General features: G+C 53.4%; 1 non-coding gene across 1 annotated transcript in view; it reads left to right on the top strand.

Annotated features, from left to right (window-relative positions):
- The first annotated feature begins 912 nt into the window (after nt 1–912).
- The window catches only part of LOC144419591 (small subunit ribosomal RNA), a 1810-nt gene continuing 222 nt past the window's right edge, over nt 913–2500 (top strand). Inside the window, exon 1 of the ribosomal RNA XR_013474150.1 lies at nt 913–2500. This exon is cut by the window's right edge and continues 222 nt beyond it. This is a non-coding gene — a ribosomal RNA (small subunit ribosomal RNA).

The raw sequence follows: 2500 nt of genomic DNA, 5'->3' as shown, positions 1-2500 counted from the left end.
TAGGTAAGGCATGTCAGAGCGAAAGACAGTAATTTCGAATGAGCCAAGAAAGAGCGGTGCGGGGCCGGTCGGAGCGCACCCTTTTCTCGGTGGCTGGCGGGCGAGAGAGTGCTGCGTCGCCGGCATCGGCGTCGAAAGAAGCCGAGCCGAAAAAAGTTAAAGTACAAACGTGCAAGCATACTAACCTAACCCTAGGTAAGGCATGTCAGAGCGAAAGACAGTAATTTCGAATGAGCCAAGAAAGAGCGGTGCGGGGCCGGTCGGAGCGCACCCTTTTCTCGGTGGCTGGCGGGCGAGAGAGTGCTGCGTCGCCGGCATCGGCGTCGAAAGAAGCCGAGCCGAAAAAAGTTAAAGTACAAACGTGCAAGCATACTAACCTAACCCTAGGTAAGGCATGTCAGAGCGAAAGACAGTAATTTCGAATGAGCCAAGAAAGAGCGGTGCGGGGCCGGTCGGAGCGCACCCTTTTCTCGGTGGCTGGCGGGCGAGAGAGTGCTGCGTCGCCGGCATCGGCGTCGAAAGAAGCCGAGCCAAAAAAAGTTAAAGTACAAACGCGATGCTAATGAGCGAGCCGTTGTCTCGACTAATATGTAGGGGGCGTTCGATCGAGCGTCTGGCTTGAGCGCTTGTCGGCCTAGCAGAACGGTCGCATTGTTATGCCCGGGTTTTAGGCACCGCTGCAGGCGGCCGGCAGAGCTCTTGTTTGTGCGAAACTGAATGGATCGAGCCCGAGAGAGGGCGAGCAAAGAAAAAACGCAAATCGCTCCGCCTGGCACTGCCGGCGAGAGCGTGGACGTCGCGGCCAGCGACTGTCGAAGCTGAGTACGGCCGCAGGCGATCGCCTCGGTCTTAAACGAATGCGACGAGCACGCGCCGGGCGGCCCAGCAAGGGCCGAGCGCAGCTGTCGCAGCTATCTGGTTGATCCTGCCAGTAGTGATATGCTTGTCTCAAAGATTAAGCCATGCAGGTGCAAGTACGAGTTCTCGTAAAGCGAAACTGCGAATGGCTCATTAAATCAGTCTTGGTTTATTTGGTCTCGTAAGCGAAGTGGATAACTGTGGTAATTCTAGAGCTAATACATGCATTAAGCGCCGACTTCGGGAGGCGCGCTTTTATCAGATCAAAACCGACCGGGTTCGTCCTGTGACGTTTGATGACTCTGGATAACCACGCGGATCGTACGGTCTCTGCACCGACGACGTATCATTCAAGTGTCTGCCCTATCAACTGTCGAAGGTACGCTACGTGCCTACCTTTGTGATAACGGGTAACGGGGAATCAGGGTTCGATTCCGGAGAGGGAGCCTGAGAAACGGCTACCACATCCAAGGAAGGCAGCAGGCGCGCAAATTACCCATTCCCGACACGGGGAGGTAGTGACGAAAAATAACAATACAGGACTCTAACGAGGCCCTGTAATTGGAATGAGTACATCCTAAAACTCTTAACGAGTATCCATTGGAGGGCAAGTCTGGTGCCAGCAGCCGCGGTAATTCCAGCTCCAACAGTGTATGCTAAAGTTGTTGCGGTTGAAAAGCTCGTAGTTGGATTTTGGGCGAGCGCCGCCGGTCCGTCGCAAGGCGTGTCACTGGTTGCGTTCGCCTCACCTTCGGTTCTCCGTCGGTGCTCTTGACTGAGTGTCGGCGGTGGCCGATAAGTTTACTTTGAAAAAATTAGAGTGTTCAAAGCAGGCTGTTCGCCTGCATAGTGTTGCATGGAATAATGGAATAGGACCTCGGTTCTATTTTGTTGGTTTTCGGAGCACGAGGTAATGATTAAGAGGGACAGACGGGGGCGTCCGTACTCTGCCGTTAGAGGTGAAATTCTTGGATCGGCGGAAGACGAACTACTGCGAAAGCATTCGCCAAGAATGTTTTCTTTAATCAAGAGCGAAAGTCAGAGGTTCGAAGACGATCAGATACCGTCCTAGTTCTGACTATAAACGATGCCAACTAGCGATCGGGAGGCGTTACCATGACGACCTTTCCGGCAGCTTCCGGGAAACCAAAGTCTTTGGGTTCCGGGGGAAGTATGGTTGCAAAGCTGAAACTTAAAGGAATTGACGGAAGGGCACCACCAGGAGTGGAGCCTGCGGCTTAATTTGACTCAACACGGGGAAACTCACCCGGCCCGGACACAGGTAGGATTGACAGATTGAGAGCTCTTTCTTGATTCTGTGGGTGGTGGTGCATGGCCGTTCTTAGTTGGTGGAGCGATTTGTCTGGTTAATTCCGATAACGAACGAGACTCTGGCATGCTAAATAGTTACGCGACCTTCTCGGTCGGCGTCTAACTTCTTAGAGGGACTAGTGGCGTTTAGCCACACGAGATTGAGCAATAACAGGTCTGTGATGCCCTTAGATGTCCGGGGCCGCACGCGCGCTACACTGAGTGAAGCAGCGAGTGTCTAACCTAGGCCGAAAGGTCCGGGTAACCCGTTGAACCTCATTCGTGATTGGGATAGGGACTTGCAATTGTTTCCCTTGAACGAGGAATTCCC

Source organism: Styela clava, unplaced genomic scaffold (assembly GCF_964204865.1).
Source record: "Styela clava unplaced genomic scaffold, kaStyClav1.hap1.2 HAP1_SCAFFOLD_34, whole genome shotgun sequence".
NCBI lineage: Eukaryota > Metazoa > Chordata > Ascidiacea > Stolidobranchia > Styelidae > Styela > Styela clava.
This window is presented reverse-complemented; position numbering and strand designations above follow the sequence as displayed.